Consider the following 18,874-nt stretch of genomic DNA (forward strand, 5'->3'; position numbering starts at 1 on the left):
AAAACATTCAGTAATTCTTGAATTGTATAGCATCCCCAACAAAGAATATGATTCTCCATTTACACCAGGTGGCAAAATATATATGCTGTCCCCTGTACAATTTTATTATCAATTTTTTGTTGGGGGCACATTGAGACCAATCAAGATCAAATATTGGCATCAGCCACAGGCACACCACTACCCTACCTTATCCATAACAAATGCTGACAACAAACCAAAAATCACCAGTGTAGAATTGGAGGATTTTACAGATCCCAACACATTAGAAACAGCATATGTTGAAGATGATGGATCTCTGGAATTTAAAATACAAATAGGGGACAAATTATATTTAGAAAATCCTGCAGTATCAGCTGCTGAACACCCCATAGTTGCAATATTCTTGTTTACATATTATGTCTAGAAAAATTATTGTTGATGAATTACACAGACAGGCCAGACATAATTTTAAGAGACTCCCAGTAGTCACAAAAGGCATAGATGATTTATGGCAGAGCGACTTGATTGAAATGGCAAGTGGAAAGTTGAAAAACTTAGACAAAATCAACAAGGGCTACAAGTATCTACTCACTGTCATAGATACATTTTCAAAATTTGCCTGGGCTCTGCCACTCAAATCCAAGACTGGAAAATGTGTTACAGAAGCCATCAGGACAATCATCAATCAGAGTGGAAGATCCCCGCGCTATTTGCAAACAGATAATGGCAAAGAATTTTATAATTCAGTGTTTCAACAATTTATTAAAAGCCAGGCAATAAAGCATTACTCGAGTTACAGTGATCTCAAGGCCTCAATTGTAGAGAGATTCAACAGAACCTTAAAAAATCTTATGTATAAACAATTTACCCTCCAAGGTAATTATAAATGGCTTAATATTCTTCCAGAACTTCTACATAAATATAACAACTCGGTTCATTCCACAATCAACATGAAACCCTCCGAAGTAACTTCATCTGATGAGCAAAAATTGATCAGGACTGTTTATTATCCTAGATACCAGCCAACAACAAGAAAGGCCAAATACAAGGTGGGTGATCAAGTAAGAATCAGCAAATATAAGCACTTATTCAAAAGAGGCTTTACAAGAAACTGGAGCACCGAATTATTTACAGTGGTTCAAGTTAAACCCGGGACCCTTAACACATATATAATAAAAGATCACCGAGGAGAAATTCTCAAAGGCAGGTTCTATGAAGAAGAGCTCAGCAAAACTAAACAGCCTGACACATATCTCATAGAAAAAATTATCCGCAGAAAAGGCAACAAGTTATTTGTCAAATGGCTGGGTCATCCGGAAAACAGCTGGATCGATGCAAACAAAGTGATAATATGAGCACCTGGGATGTTATAAAAAGGCTGCCAGAACCTGAACAACAGAATAAGAGAAATGGCAACTTGCTGCCTGATAATATTAGGTGTCTTATTGTTGGGCCATCTGCTTGTGGTAAAACTACACTAATGGTTGATAATTTTTTATTGGCACCCAACTGGTTAGACTGGAAAAACAGGCACTTGTATGTTTTCTCTAAGAGCTTGGAACAATTAAAATATCAGCAGCTGATGAAGCTATATGATGGACTGGATATAGCCACTTTTGAACCAGATGTTAAGCCACTTCATGAATGTCTCGATAATTCTGTTGTTGTGTTTGATGACATTATACTGGATAATCAAAACAAGGTTAGAAATTTCTTTACACAGGGGCGGCACAAAAACATTGATTGTTTCTACCTGGCACAGACTTTTTCTAAAATACCGAAGCAGCTGATCCGAGACAACAGCAATTTTATATGTGTGTTTCATCAGGATCATACCAACCTCAAACACATACATGATGAATATGTAGGTGGGGACTTGAGCTACAATGATTTTTCTAAATTTTGCAGCAGGTGCTGGAATCAAAACAGTTATGGGTTTGTCACAATTGATATGACAAGAAAACCCAATAGTGGCAAATACAGAAATAAAATCAACAATTTTCTAGACATTGAAACATATATAAATAAACATGAAAAGGCCAATAATTGATGATCTTAAGTTAAGAGATTATCTTGTAAAAAGATTTAAGGGATGGAAATCAGAGAACCGGGGAATTTATGAAAAACACAAACAAACAGAACAGCCCATAATTGATGCTATTAGTGAATTAGGTAAGAATATCAAAACTGTTACAGAGCAAAATCAAAATTTGATCACAGAGCTTGTACCTGTAGCTGCTAGGAACATTTTAGATTATCCATTCACCCCACTTTCCAGTATTCATACACCTAGTCCTATTGCTCCTAGAAGAATTGAAGCTACTCAGGATCCTATTGAATTGGGTCTTCTTGCTCAAAAATATTTAACCACACCTAAAGACAATAAAGATGAGGTCTTTGGCTTATATGCTGACACAGAGCTTGATGGTAGCATCATACATAGAATTGGCAATTTCAGAGTAACATTTATGGGAGATGATCTGATTGTTTATTCAGAATCTCGTCTCGGAGAAAAAGGTGCTTTTGTTAAGTACCCCGGAACACCTGGATTGTGGGAACTGATGACTCGGAAAAGGCCTGGCAGCTATACAGATCAAGATTATGATTATTACAAAGAAATATTAATAAAATCAGATGCTCTATACCAGAACAATGATCCCACACAAAAAAGAGTCAAGTCTAGCAGTGGGGCAAAATACAATAATTTAATCAAGCCCATATGGTCACAGATCAAGACAGGTAGTGGAATCAAACAATACAACACCCTGCCTAAAGAATTTGTGTGGGTTGATGATGTCAGGAAACTTGTAGATAGGTTGCTCGTCATAGCTGGGGAGGAAAATGCTGGGAACCACAATTTTTACAATGAAAAGGTTGGAATTATGGACATGATAAGCACAAAATTGTCTAATTTTATAGTGAATGACACTAAGGGGATTGGATATCTTATAAAAATTATTAATACTCTACCCCCCAAATTTTGGAATATTTCTGAGGGTCGGGGGTTGGTTAATGACATTATAAACAAGCTGCCATTTGAACTACATATTCCAGGCTATCAGTATTGTGGTCCAGGCACAAAACTGGATCATAGATTAAACAGAGGTGATCCTGGTGTTAATCCTCTAGATGCTGCTTGTAGAGACCATGACATAGCATACAACACACATTCTGATCTTGACAAGAGACATGTTGCAGACAAGAAATTAGAAGAGGCTGCATTTGGTAGATTTGTAAGCAAAGATGCTTCTTTGAGTGAAAAAATAGCAGCATTGGGAACCACCATAGCTATGAGCACCAAACAAAAACTGGGGTGGGGGTTGTGAATATGTATATAATAAACCTACAATGAAGGCCAAGGGTGTTATGTATCAAATACCTTATGCAGGTCTCAAATCTCTTAAAACTATTGACAGCCTTTTGACTAAAAAGCAGCGCAAGAAAAAAAGCTCTTGTCTTGCAAAGGGACATGGTATGAAATTGTTGCTTAGTACCCCCCAATTAAAAAAATTACAGCAATCAAGAAAAAAATCACATGTGGGGGGTTTCATATTTACTATCCCTGCCATCTTAGCAGCACTTGGGGCTGTTGGGACCTTGGCCGGGGGATCAGCTGCCATAGCAAAAACAGTAATAGATGCCAAGAAGAATAGGGCAGAATTAGATGAATTGAAGCGCCATAACCTGGCCATGGAGAAAAAAGGCAAAGGTGTTAAGAGAGCCATGAATAAGTTTAAAAAAAACAAGAGCCGCTTACAAACCAAGATATTGAAGCTTTAATCAAGCCACTGGCCATCAAAAATTTTAGAGGTGTATACATGTCTGATTCTTTACCAGAACAACCACTCAACAAAGAGTGTGGCATTGTTAATTTGGATAAGTACAAAAATCAGGGCACTCACTGGATCTGTTATCTTAAATATTTAAAAAATGAGGCATTTGTGTTTGATTCATTTGGAGGTGTTCCACCTGAAAATTTAATAAAATATCTAAAATCAGCTAATCTTTATTACAATAATGCCCGTGTTCAAAATTTCAAAGATGTTAATTGTGGACATTTGTGTTTATCAGTTCTTAGATATATGTCTCAAATAAATAAACCATCAATTGAAAATTTTCAAAAAGCCTTGTGGTATTTAAAACATCATGGGGGTATTCCATCTCACCAGCCAAAATTCAATATTGAAACTCAAATTGCATGATGATATAGTGTATCCCAAAACAATAGCTCTCAGAGCATTTTACGGCATGTACTTGATCCCTAATATTACACACCACAACAACAAAATTGCAGTAGGGGATCAAAAAATTGTCATCACTCCAGGGCAATATAATCTGTCCACTCTAAATGCTCAATTACCCAGAGGTGTAGTGTTAAGTCAAAATTCTGTCACTCACAGAGTAGAGATTGTATCTGCTACAGAAACAGTGGATCTGGGTACTATAGGAGAGCTGTTAGGCTTTGAGAACAACACAAAACTTGAAGCGGCCATCAAACACACTGCTATGAATATACCCAAATTCTTAGCCATAGAGACTCTGAATATTCACTGTAATGTGGCTGAGGGTATGATCACCAAATCAAATGGCATGTGCACTCACAAACAAACCGGCATCATTGCAACATTCAAACCTAATTCCGAATTTATGGAGCCTATTATCTACAATCCATCCCCAACATTATATTTTCCTGTGTGTCATAATAGAATAGATTACATTGAATTGATGGTCACTAATGAAAAAGAAGAATTAGTTGATTTTGCTGGAGCCACAACAACTGCAATCATAGAGATTAACATTTAAATAAAAATACATACAATGGAAAATATTGAGAGTTATGAGCTACAATCATTCCCCCCAAACAGGAGGACCTTTGCAAATTTAAATCAACCCAACACAGAGATTGAGGTTGATCTTGATGTAGGGGATGGATTTATACACCCCCACAGAGCAGATCTATACATCAAATTTGATGTTGTAAAGCTCGATGGAACAGATTATCCGGCAAATTCAAATATAAGATTGGTGGACAATTTTGTGCCGCATCTGTTCTCTGAAATTGAGATCAGAAAGCATGGTGTTGTTATAAACAGAATAGATTATCCCGGCATTACCTCCACAGCTTTGGTCACACTAAAATTATCCAAAACCGAGGCATCATACTACAAAATAGGCGGTTTTGAGGCTGGTGATAAGATATTATCTAAGAACCACACAGTGCTGTTCCCTATGCGCCTGTTGCCAGGATTCTTCTCAGATTACAAAGATATTATGTGGAAGGGTGGTTTAAGAATTACATTTAGAAGAGCTGCAAATGATAATAATGCTTTGATGAGGTACAGCACATTAAACTCTACAGGAGAAGCTCTGCCTAATACCCTACCTGATGCAGGCAAATGCATTATTCAGACTATGGAGCTAAGAATCCCTGTTGTTGAATATGAGGCCAGTTATGCTCTTAAACCCAAAGCAGATATAGTAAAAAAATCCACAGATTCTTCTGCAATTTTATACATATCAATGCGTACAGAAGCCTGCATCTGGCACATATTATGAGTTTGATGCTACAAATTCATTCTCCAGTATACAATATGACATGCCGGATTTTGTGGTGGTACTGTTTCAGACTGGAAGACACAATAATCAGGAAAAAAATTCAAGTAGATTTGATAACTGCAACATCAAGAACATATATCTTAAAAATGGCAGAAATGAGGTATTTCCTAGGGAAAATTACAATTTAGACATGTCCAAGAATGATTTCCTCAAATTATATGAGGCATTTACATCCTTCAAACGGGTCACTACAGGCAATACTGACATGTATTACACACCAGATGAATTCAAAGCACAGAGACCCATGTTTGTAATCAACACTTCAAAAAGAAAACAAGTTGTGGTGAATGACAGGACAAACATTAAAATTATCTGTGAATTCCATGAGGCTTTACCTGATAACACCATATGTAGTGTTATTCTCATAGGTGAAAAATCATATGTTTATGATGCAAGAAATGAGAGGGTCACAGAGCAATTCTAGAGGCCCGATTCAAACACAGAGGCCCTTTGAACAATAATACCAACACTTTGCTGTCAGAGAGGCCCAGACACTCTACCAGCTTTGAAACCTCAACTGTATATCAGCTAGCAGTGAATATCTCATGTGTGGGCATATTATTTTGTTGTATGTATTTCAATCTTACATATTTTATCAGGACTCAAACCCGAGCCTCTTGCTTACAAAGCAACAATATTAACACTTCTCCATATGGAATATATCCACATTTTACTAGGTTCTGAGACCTTAATACAGACAAAATTGGATTTTGAACTGCCATAATATTTTCTAAGTCTTTGCCTAGGCTCGTATTATCAGAATAGAATTGGTTTCAGCATGAAAAACAGTTCATTGCCACTGTGTCAGAAAATGTGTATCTTTATCTCAATAATCTTTGTTACACTTTTACATGTCGCACAGAAAAATTAATGGCCTCTTCAGTGAATCGCACAGAAAAATCATTAATGTTCCCTTCTAGCTATGTAGATTATATCTCTTGCATGCCGGCAAGACATGCAAACAATTAATTATGCTTACCCGCTCTTCTCCTATTGTATTGAGCGAGTGGTTATAAAACATGAGAAAATAAGGAAACTGAGAAATTCAGTTTTTGTACAATATATTGTTGTAAAACATTTTTTACCAGGTTTAAGATCTGGGGGCTATCAACTAGCAATAATTATTCTCAAAATCTCACATATGAAGATATTATTTTGCCACATATATTTCAATCTCATATTTTATCAGGACTCAAACCCGAGCCTTTTGCTTACAAAGCAACAATATTAACATTTTGCCATCAGGAGAGGCTTCACATTTTATCAGGATTCAAACCCGAGCCTCCCGATTACAAAGCAACAATATTAACATTTTGCCATCAGGGGAGGCTTCACATTTTATCAGGATTCAAACCCGAGCCTCCCGATTACAAGGCAATAAAAACCATGCACCACACTCCACTGGGCCTCAGAACCCAGTAGCTATAAGCTTTATATTAATATACATGGCAGAATCAATCTGAGGGGGGGGATCACCATTTCTACACTAGAATTCAATTCCTGGGATTTTGACAGAAAAACACACTATAAGCAATAAGATCATATGGGAACTTGGCATAGTTTTAAGTATAAGCAAATCTGTCTGAGGGGCTTCACCCTTTCTACACTAGAATTCAAAATTCTTAAAATTAAGAGCATATCACACTGGAAGAATTGGGGTATAGGCCCCTCTTGGCATTGTTTTAAGTGTAAGCAAATCGGATTGTTCAATCAAATAGCCTCTCCTTTTCTACACTTGTAAGTGGCGCTGGTTATACCACAAATACAACTACTATATCTCAAACGTTTGCACATAGTTAGCACGTGAATGCACACTATTTATTTTTATAAGCACACGAATATTAATCAAGATATTAATGACATTATTGGCAATTCTGGCTTGATATCAAGATAAAATCGCCGCAAATCAAAAAATATTTTTCAGCAACAAAATTGTACTATCTTTTAGGCATTCGTTAGCACACGGAAGCACACTATTCATTGCCAGCTGATCTCACCGAGAGACGGTAAGCATGTGAAAAAAAAGTGTTGTATGTGAACTGTGGCTTCAACAGGACAATAAATATTGTGATTTGAAAATTAGATATGTGAGATTGATTACCAATTACACCTGAATGTAGTCAGTTAAGTGATCAGAGTGGGATTAAATTTGCTCGGATCATAGAATGCATCACCGTAAATCAATTTCGGTGCAGTGGCGGCGATTGGATTCCAAAACCGGAAGGGGCAAGGTGCCAAAACTGGGAAGGGGGGGGGGCAAAGGCAGTATATTTTCCTTTGCAGATAAGGTTTAGCAAAGTACGGGGGTAGAAGTGGCGAAAAGTTGAGGGACAATTGCCCCCCTCGCCCTCTAATCGCCGCCACTGCCTCGCTCTTGTATTTCCTTTTTCATGACATTGGAGCTCCAATAATTATTTTAAACTTTCGTTTCAGAAGTAACTCAAAGAAAAAATGGTTGCTGGAGGGTAATTTAAAGGGAAGTTTTCCCAACTTCTTTAGATTTTCATAGTGTCAAGAAATTTCAGGGAGGGCTTGTAGCCCCTTATTCCCCCCTTCTCCGCGTACGCCAGTGGGGTAAGCAAATTGTGTCTCTGCTAGTAGTGGATTCCCGAGATCCTTGGATTTCAAAGCTACAGCGTGGGCACTACATTATCTGGGAGTTACCAAAGGGAACACCACGATACAATTAACCATGGAAAATAATTGTAGAAATTGACTGACATATTTAAAATTATAACACAGTACTATTGTGCTTGTACTTTGATTGTTGTTCTGTCTCATTCATTTTCTCTTTTCAAAAACTTCCATCTAGTACATTATATTTCCATTTCCACTCTGTCTTCAAAACTCTTCATTCACCAAGCTATAGTAAATGCTCCTCTTCCTTCTTTGAGATTGGCATCATGGTTTCCAAGAATGAATGTCTTTCTTCAAATCGAAACTGTCCCTCTTACAAAAAAGGATGGGGTGGAGGTAGGGGCTTTGAACACCTGCGGGGCAAGTCTTCCTTTTCCATGGAATTCCAGTAATTGTCACGTAGTGAGATCAAGTTCAAGATATTTGTGCAGAGGATGAAGTGATCCCACAACTTAGATGTTTACATATTATCAATAGCTTGCGAATTTTTTGCATATTTGCCTTTTCCATTCTTTCGTAGTAAAACATAGGCTTTTAATGTTCTAAGTTCTGCTTCAAGGTGTTTGTAGTCCAAAAACGCATTTTTATATAGTTCCTATAAATGCATATTTGGTAGGTTAGTGCCTATTTTGCTTAATCGTGCTTATTTCAGCTTTGTTATGCGCCTTTGGCTTTCGACGTTGAACTGACTGAAAGCCTCAATCGGGGTAAGCAAACTGATGTCTGTCAACCTGTAGTAGCACCATTTTGAATTCGAAAATTTCCTATGCCAGGATGATCTATGGGTTTTGTATAGTTTTGAACAACCTTTAAAAAGTTTTGAATCCGATTCAGTTTTTCGTAATAACGAATTCAAAAATGCTACTACAGGTTGACGCCTCAGTAGCACTTTCACCAAATTCAACGGAAACGATGCCATTTCGTAGTCTAGGTTATGTATCGTTTTGAACAACCTTCAGAAAGTTTTGAATCCGAAGGACAACTTCAAAAATTCAAATTCAAAAATGCTACTATAGCAGCACTTGTTTTGAATTCGAAAATTTCCTATGCCAGGATGATCTATGGGTTTTGTATAGTTTTGAACAACCTTTAAAAAGTTTTGAATCCGATTCAGTTTTTCGTAATAACGAATTCAAAAATGCTACTACAGGTTGACGCCTCAGTAGCACTTTCACCAAATTCAACGGAAACGATGCCATTTCGTAGTCTAGGTTATGTATCGTTTTGAACAACCTTCAGAAAGTTTTGAATCCGAAGGACAACTTCAAAAATTCAAATTCAAAAATGCTACTATAGCAGCACTTGTTTTGAATTCGAAAAATTCCTATGCCAGGATGATCTATGGGTTTTGTATAGTTTTGAACAACCTTTAAAAAGTTTTGAATCCGATTCAGTTTTTCGTAATAACGAATTCAAAAATGCTACTACAGGTTGACGCCTCAGTAGCACTTTCACCAAATTCAACGGAAACGATGCCATTTCGTAGTCTAGGTTATGTATCGTTTTGAACAACCTTCAGAAAGTTTTGAATCCGAAGGACAACTTCAAAAATTCAAATTCAAAAATGCTACTATAGCAGCACTTGTTTTGAATTCGAAAAATTCCTATGCCAGGATGATCTATGGGTTTTGTATAGTTTTGAACAACCTTTAAAAAGTTTTGAATCCGATTCAGTTTTTCGTAATAACGAATTCAAAAATGCTACTACAGGTTGACGCCTCAGTAGCACTTTCACCAAATTCAACGGAAACGATGCCATTTCGTAGTCTAGGTTATGTATCGTTTTGAACAACCTTCAGAAAGTTTTGAATCCGAAGGACAACTTCAAAAATTCAAATTCAAAAATGCTACTATAGCAGCACTTGTTTTGAATTCGAAAAATTCCTATGCCAGGATGATCTATGGGTTTTGTATAGTTTTGAACAACCTTTAAAAAGTTTTGAATCCGATTCAGTTTTTCGTAATAACGAATTCAAAAATGCTACTACAGGTTGACGCCTCAGTAGCACTTTCACCAAATTCAACGGAAACGATGCCATTTCGTAGTCTAGGTTATGTATCGTTTTGAACAACCTTCAGAAAGTTTTGAATCCGAAGGACAACTTCAAAAATTCAAATTCAAAAATGCTACTATAGCAGCACTTGTTTTGAATTCGAAAAATTCCTATGCCAGGATGATCTATGGGTTTTGTATAGTTTTGAACAACCTTTAAAAAGTTTTGAATCCGATTCAGTTTTTCGTAATAACGAATTCAAAAATGCTACTACAGGTTGACGCCTCAGTAGCACTTTCACCAAATTCAACGGAAACGATGCCATTTCGTAGTCTAGGTTATGTATCGTTTTGAACAACCTTCAGAAAGTTTTGAATCCGAAGGACAACTTCAAAAATTCAAATTCAAAAATGCTACTATAGCAGCACTTGTTTTGAATTCGAAAAATTCCTATGCCAGGATGATCTATGGGTTTTGTATAGTTTTGAACAACCTTTAAAAAGTTTTGAATCCGATTCAGTTTTTCGTAATAACGAATTCAAAAATGCTACTACAGGTTGACGCCTCAGTAGCACTTTCACCAAATTCAACGGAAACGATGCCATTTCCTAGTCTAGGTTATGTATCGTTTTGAACAACCTTCAGAAAGTTTTGAATCCGAAGGACAACTTCAAAAATTCAAATTCAAAAATGCTACTATAGCAGCACTTGTTTTGAATTCGAAAAATTCCTATGCCAGGATGATCTATGGGTTTTGTATAGTTTTGTACAACCTTTAATCGGTGTTTCAAAATGACGAGTTCAAAGACGCTTCTTCAAATTTGCAACTCAGGATAAGTTTCAACCAATTCTATCGTTGAATTTTCCATTTCTTAATACACTCAGGACTGTTCACATTACACTAGAAATTGTTTCATCTTAACACGTAATATTGATGTTGATAGTTCCTTAGAAAAGGGGCCACGCTTTATAATTTTTTGCGGAATGAAGGAGCGAAATACTGATAAAATAGTGTGGACAGATATAATGTTTGAGTTTTACAAGCACGTATTCTCTGGCCCTCTTACTCTCATTCTCTCTTCTATTTTTTTTTTTTTGTTTTTCTTACGCCTTTTCTCTTTTCTGCTGCATCACTTCTTATTTACCCTTTTCCACCATTGTCCTCTGCTTGTAATCCAACCACATCGCGCTAAGACGCCAGGTGTCCCAGGTTCGAATCCTGGCCTGGGTATGGATGTTTGGAGTGTCCATTCATCAATTTCGTCACATCATCACTCATCCCCATCTTCGCAAGTTAGCCAAAAGTGGCACAAATAGCGAAGCAAAATAAAGCAAATCAATCAATCAATCAATTGTATTACAGCCCTCTCTTCCGCTTTCACCGTTTTTCTAATGTTCTTGTTAACTGTCTCATTTTTAGTATCTCTATCCATTCCAATCTAGAAAGAAGTAGGGAAGGGACTCGATGTTGTCACCTGTTGTAAAGCAGCTTGTCTACCATTCCTATCTCTCCTGTTTCAATCTTCACATAATCTCCCTATTTCTCCCTCTTGAGTTTCCCTAGCTCCGGTCTCCGTGGCGGAATGCATAGCGCGTTTCTCGGTTTTGAATCCCGGCCTGGGAATAGGTGTCCCTTCAATCAATTTCATCTTAGCATCACTCATCTTCATCTTCGCGATTAGCCATAAGTGGCAGAAAACCGAAACAAAATAAAATAAATCAAACGAAAGTTTCCTAGCCTTCATTGTATCCCTGTCCATGTATTTCAGTTGCTCGCTGTGGAGTTTTCTCTTTAAGTTATACTAGTATATTAGGTGAACCAAGCAAATTACATTAATTGATATGAATGATTTGTATCATTTAGATTATTATACTGGCTTTGAGTCCAGATGTCAAGGTTTGTTAGTCCGTAAAATGCAGTCTAGGGTGTACTAAGTTAGCATTTAGGGAACAGATTAGAGTATATTGTTTAATTCATGCGACAATTATGAAAAATATGGGAAATTTTCTTTACAAGTGCAAGTGACACCCAAGTTATACTATAGCCGTCCGTAGGAGAGGAGCAAGGTTTCACTCTTCATGGATGGAAGCAAACGAGCAGCAAAATTTTTTGAAATGTAATTTTAGCGTTTTATATTCTGAAAGCAACTTATGCCAAAATTCGAAGTTTACAGTTGCACCCTTAGTTACTACTACTAACGCACTTTTCAAAAGGAAATGCCTTGTTTTTTTCTTGCTATACAAATCAATGTTGTGTGTGCCGTATATTTTCAAGGATGATGACAAAGAGACAGATATTGACAATAGGGTTCTTGCGTGTCAAATCATCACAACTTTCAGCCCTAGCATCTAAGATTTTCATAAATTTTGGTAGAATGGTAGAGGACATGAAATATCTTACATGTGTAAAATTTTAGCCCTCAATGATACACGGTGTTCCTGCAGCAGGGATGCCAACTTCATAAAAAATGTCAAATTTATTCTTACAAGGCCAACAAAAGATATCATGACTTTTATTCTAATTATGGTGTAACTTTCATCTTGGGCTTGTTTTGGAACTAAGGGAGCATAGGTTTCGTAAAAAATAGTCTTACATAAAAAAAATTTAAGTTTCTTTACAAGCTCACATGATGTGACCTTTGACTTCGAATACCTAGCAAAACGGATCTTCCATTTTGGTGGGAATAAGGTATGTTATGCAGTTAAGTGTAATGTCTGTTTGGTGTACGTTTCATTTAGGGGTTGATTTGAGAACAGGTATAAAACAAATCTGACAGTAGTATATGCTACATTGAGTGAAACACCTTAGAACTTAGTCTAGTAATGTCGTCTGGCAACTAATTGCAACAGAAATGAAACTAAGTGCCTCCATAGTAAAAAAAAATGTGACGAATCCGATTTTGAAGAGTTTACAACTCTCTAATCTGTAACTTCGACGACATCTTGAAAAAAGGGTGCCAAGATTTAACGTTGAAAATTAAAAAAAAAAAAGAATATCTCGAAAACGGTGAATTGTGCACTAAAACTGAAGATAACCAAAATTAAAGAGCAGACCATTTCATAACTTATGGTTTTTGTTTGATAAAGTTATATTATATCTTAATTGAATTAGAAAGCTCCAATTATTTACTTTAATTTGGGAATTAGAGTAAAAGTTGATTTCTTTATTTGATTTATTTTACTTCATTTTGTGCCAGTTTTTGGCTAATTGCGAAGATGAAAGATGATATGATGAAATTGATGAATGGACATTCATAAACATCCATGCCCAGTCCAGGATTCGAACCCGGGACCCCTGGACCTCTGACGTCGTAGTGCAATTTGCTAACTACTCCCCCAAGGGGGCCGACTACAGTAAAAGTTAGTTTGTGACATAAATAACAGCAAATATGTAACAAACTATGTAATATATGTCCTGAAGACACTGACCAAAATAAATATATATAATATTCTGGATATATTTGTGTTGAATGCAGATACATAACATTCAGATGAGCGTCAACGTGTGTTTTATAGCGACATGTTAGTACCTCGTTTATGTGAAAATGTGAAGTTTAATGTAAGCGAAAGCATGTTATATATTATCGCATTTACAAAGAAAATCTAAATCACACTGCCAACACACTCAAAGACTTTGTGAATCCAATCGAAATTGTAACAATATCTACAGCTGAATGTGAAAGCGGGGTCAATGCTATGAATCTAGCTTTATCAGATGAGAGAAATCAATAGAACCGTTTCTTTTTATCAAGTCCAAGGATCTCAGTGCCCTTCACACAGCAACTGGTTAACCATCAGACCTGCAGGAACAGTCCCTCCCATTCATTTGTCTAATCAGCAGATTTATATGATTTTTTCCTATAGTTTGATTTTAGAATCCGGGAACTTTTCTAACGATGGAAGCGGCCCCAGCGCCCACCCAGCGTCGAATAACATGGGTACCTGGGGGAAACCCTGGGGGGTAAAGGCGGTCAGGGGCGTGATGCTGATCACATCACCCCCACTCACGACCGGATCAAGATAGTGTGGGGCGTTACCCCCACACCCCCTATACGCCTTCATGGCATGGTGCTATGCACAGGGGAAAACTTTACCTTTTTGTACCTTTTTTATTTAACTTTGAATGTTTATAGTTTGATTTTAGAATTTAACTTTAAATGATGTTAATTTGTGTTCCATGTGATAACAAAACTAGATTTTAAGCAATTAACATGGAATTAATAGCACACTTAATTTATAGATAAAAGAGATAGTGCATGCGAGGTTTCAATTAATAGAAACCTGTGTGTCTTGGAAACTACAGGCACACACCTACAAGCTTACTCAGATAGTAAACTCACTACCTATTCGAAATATTATCGAGATGAGACGAGTCGAGATTTGTCACAATCTCGTTTCGCCTTGTGTATGGTGAGGCCCTTCTCCTTGTTTGTATTTGTTCTCGTCTGAGTCTATACTCAGAAGTGTGTTAAAACAATCTAATCGGGACTGAACCAGGCGATTAAATTGAAATAGAAATACCTATCTGGAAATAATTTATCTGATAAAAGTATGTGACCTTTTTAATTCATTTATATATGCATACAATGAGGAAAATATCAATTCTTCTTAGTGATGGAATACAAAAAGTTACAATATATATAATTTCATAGATAGTAAAAATTCCTACAATATCTTTTGTGTGAATTGTGTAAGTACGGTATTTACTTTCTAACTTTACTAACTACCACAATATTGTAGAATATGTTCACAGTGGTGTGAATTATTTTAAAGAAGAAGGTAATGTTTGTAAACAATATACACTTTAAATGTAAATTAGATGTGTTCCATAGGACAACAGTCTCCCCTACCGAACTTTTTATTCTGCTATTGCGGGCGAGAATCTGAAATTTCTAAAATAATATTTTTAAAATCCCACAGAGGATGTTCTTTGAATTCAACAATACGTTATAAAAAAACTTAACAGAAACATTCCTAACATTCCTAAGACTAAGAACATATTTATCTTGGGTTCAATCTCAATAACGACACCTTCGATACCATTAAAGGCGATAAGTGTATCGAGGCAATTTGAAAAACAAGAAACGAAAGTACTTTCTAATCAGCTGAATAATGACCACTGCATTCTGTTCGATACATTTACTTAATTCAATTCAGCCTATAGAATTTTTCCACGTTCCTTTAGTACAGTCAGATATACTTTTTAGGCTTACATTTGACATGCACAGTGGACCAATTGTAGTAAATATTAACAGGACGATATTTTTGTATTTCCATAGAGTGTAGGAAGATATACGGTAAAATACGAACACGAGCGGGCGCACATAGCAATACAAAGAAATCCCTAAAATAGAAGTTTCAGACCTGGAGACAAAAATACAGTGTGATTGCCATTTATGTAAAGGCGTTGAAAGGTTTCAACTCTGCCGCGTTAAACTTCTCTTTTATTTTTTGATACTAGGTGTGAGTTGTAGAACAATTCAACTTATTGACGCATATAGTATATCCAATGATGACAAATCTAAACCACTACCGCAATAGTCCACCACTCCGTCTCAAATTACGACCCAATTGTTAACAGCGATGTATTGTTAGATCGATAGTTACTTATAGTTTTGAGACAGACAATACAATCATACAGAATCGAAAACATTCCAGTAAACATTTCCCCAAAAACAGTTTCCAAACGGAAGAAGGTAAGTCGTTATTCTATTAATGTGTTACGTGCTACCGTGACTGCAAGGTGTTGTTAATTGTTATCCAGAAACACGTGCATTAGCACTGCGCCGGACTGGGGCTGCCAATTGCTCCTGGCAATTTTTCTCAACAGGGCGCCGATTGCCAGGTGTTGACAAAAACGTGGGGACAAAAATGTGTTTTCGGAAAGGCATTGAGAGGGCTTACCAGGATTTTGGCGGGTGTCCCGGTGGGCCAGTCTGGGCCTGCATTAGCACCAGTATGAAAATGGAAACATGTCCGTTCCTTGTAGACTAAAAGGTGGAGCTAGAAAAAGGATTGTTTTGTAATTCTTCTTGAAAGCAGGATTTCTTCAAATTAGAACTCAGAAGCACTTCAAGATGGACAGACTTTGCTACTCCTATTTGGATGGATTGAGAGAACTTTGAGAAGTGAAGGACAGTACTGAACACAGGAAAATCAGAAGTTAAATCAATTTTATATTTAATTTACAGGGTGTCGCAAAACAACTTCAACAACGCTTGGGTGCTGGTAGATATCATAAAACAAGTAACTTTTCCTAATATACTTTTCCTCGAAAGCTCTTAGTTTCTGCGCTACAAGCGTTTAAAATCTATCCTGTATGTATGCAACCCAACACAGGAAACAACCGCTCTGACATAACTTCCAGGGGAACGCGGCAGGGTTGCCACTAGTGTCACTTGGCGATCTTACCTGAGCTAAATTCAAAATAATAATGTTATTTGTGATGTTGTAAGTAGTATTTACAGTACTTACAAACTTACCAATGCAAAGGATTTCAAATAAATGAGGAATGAAATTCAAGAGTGTTGATTCTAATAAGTACTGTAAATATGTAATTCTTACAACATCGCAGATATCATTACTCTTTTGTATTTAACTCAAGTAAGACTGCCAAGTGACGCTAGTGGCAACCCTGCCGCGCTCCCCTGGAAGTTAAGTCAGAACGGTCGTTTCCTGTGGTGGGTTGCATACATACAAAATAGATTCTAAACGCTAAAATTACATTTCAAAATGTTTTGCTGCTCGTTTGCTTCCATCCATGAAGTGTGAAACCTTGCTCCTCTCCTACGGACGGCTATAGTATAACTTGGGTGTCACTTGCACTTGTAAAGAAAATTTCCCATATTTTTCATAATTGTCGCATGAATTAAACAATATACTCTAATCTGTTCCCTAAATGCTAACTTAGTACACCCTAGACTGCATTTTACGGACTAACAAACCTTGACATCTGGACTCAAAGCCAGTATAATAATCTAAATGATACAAATCATTCATATCAATTAATGTAATTTGCTTGGTTCACCTAATATACTAGTATAACTTAAAGAGAAAACTCCACAGCGAGCAACTGAAATACATGGACAGGGATACAATGAAGGCTAGGAAACTTTCGTTTGATTTATTTTATTTTGTTTCGGTTTTCTGCCACTTATGGCTAATCGCGAAGATGAAGATGAGTGATGCTAAGATGAAATTGATTGAAGGGACACCTATTCCCAGGCCGGGATTCAAAACCGAGAAACGCGCTATGCATTCCGCCACGGAGACCGGAGCTAGGGAAACTCAAGAGGGAGAAATAGGGAGATTATGTGAAGATTGAAACAGGAGAGATAGGAATGGTAGACAAGCTGCTTTACAACAGGTGACAACATCGAGTCCCTTCCCTACTTCTTTCTAGATTGGAATGGATAGAGATACTAAAAATGAGACAGTTAACAAGAACATTAGAAAAACGGTGAAAGCGGAAGAGAGGGCTGTAATACAATTGATTGATTGATTGATTTGCTTTATTTTGCTTCGCTATTTGTGCCACTTTTGGCTAACTTGCGAAGATGGGGATGAGTGATGATGTGACGAAATTGATGAATGGACACTCCAAACATCCATACCCAGGCCAGGATTCGAACCTGGGACACCTGGCGTCTTAGCGCGATGTGGTTGGATTACAAGCAGAGGACAATGGTGGAAAAGGGTAAATAAGAAGTGATGCAGCAGCAAAGAGAAAAGGCGAAAGAAAAACAAAAAAAAAAAAATAGAAGAGAGAATGAGAGTAAGAGGGCCAGAGAATACGTGCTTGTAAAACTCAAACATTATATCTGTCCACACTATTTTATCAGTATTTCGCTCCTTCAATCCGCAAAAAATTATAAAGCGTGGCCCCTTTTCTAAGGAACTATCAACATCAATATTACGTGTTAAGATGAAACAATTTCTAGTGTAATGTGAACAGTCCTGAGTGTATTAAGAAATGGAAAATTCAACGATAGAATTGGTTGAAACTTATCCTGAGTTGCAAATTTGAAGAAGCGTCTTTGAACTCGTCATTTTGAAACACCGATTAAAGGTTGTACAAAACTATACAAAACCCATAGATCATCCTGGCATAGGAATTTTTCGAATTCAAAACAAGTGCTGCTATAGTAGCATTTTTGAATTTGAATTTTTGAAGTTGTCCTTCGGATTCAAAACTTTCTGAAGGTTGTTCAAAACGATACATAACCTAGACTAGGAAATGGCATCGTTTCCGTTGAATTTGGTGAAAGTGCTACTGAGGCGTCAACCTGTAGTAGCATTTTTGAATTCGTTATTACGAAAAACTGAATCGGATTCAAAACTTTTTAAAGGTTGTTCAAAACTATACAAAACCCATAGATCATCCTGGCATAGGAATTTTTCGAATTCAAAACAAGTGCTGCTATAGTAGCATTTTTTAATTTGAATTTTTGAAGTTGTCCTTCGGATTCAAAACTTTCTGAAGGTTGTTCAAAACGATACATAACCTAGACTACGAAATGGCATCGTTTCCGTTGAATTTGGTGAAAGTGCTACTGAGGCGTCAACCTGTAGTAGCATTTTTGAATTCGTTATTACGAAAAACTGAATCGGATTCAAAACTTTTTAAAGGTTGTTCAAAACTATACAAA

Source organism: Lepisma saccharinum, chromosome 23 (genome assembly GCF_977018435.1).
Source record: "Lepisma saccharinum chromosome 23, izLepSacc3.1, whole genome shotgun sequence".
Taxonomy (NCBI): Eukaryota; Metazoa; Arthropoda; class Insecta; order Zygentoma; family Lepismatidae; genus Lepisma; species Lepisma saccharinum.